This window comes from Fulmarus glacialis, unplaced genomic scaffold (genome assembly GCF_000690835.1).
Source record: "Fulmarus glacialis isolate BGI_N327 unplaced genomic scaffold, ASM69083v1 scaffold17958, whole genome shotgun sequence".
In the NCBI taxonomy this organism is placed as follows: Eukaryota; Metazoa; Chordata; class Aves; order Procellariiformes; family Procellariidae; genus Fulmarus; species Fulmarus glacialis.
The window spans coordinates 4,865-5,151 of record NW_009227762.1 but is presented as its reverse complement, the minus strand read 5'-3'; the positions used below and the strand labels follow the sequence as shown (position 1 = coordinate 5,151).

The 287-nt window shown below is 65.2% G+C and overlaps 1 protein-coding gene across 1 annotated transcript in view; it reads right to left on the bottom strand.

Moving 5' to 3' along the window:
* CHRNG (cholinergic receptor, nicotinic, gamma (muscle)) overlaps positions 1 to 287 on the bottom strand; it is a gene marked incomplete at its 5' end in the record, with an annotated part of 9,004 nt that overhangs the window by 3,960 nt on the left and 4,757 nt on the right. The window lies entirely within an intron of this gene.

Here is a 287-nt window from a genome sequence, read left to right as displayed (position 1 = left end):
GCACATCCAGCCTGTCTGAGAGGGGTAACCCCATCAGTGGGCATGCAGCAATGATGTCACGGAGGCTCGCGAGACTGTCGCAGGCTTTACTTCCATGTTCAGCACAGCATGGCCACCCTGCGTTCGCCCCTTCCCCATCACCACCACTGCTGGGGGGTGGCAGAGCCCCACCACCCCCAGTCCTCCACCAGCACTGTGCTTGGCATCAGGAGCTGCTGTGCTCGCAGGGATGTCAGCCAGGCAGGCTGGTTTGGGGGCACCCAGCCCCCGGCTCTGGCGGTCCCGGC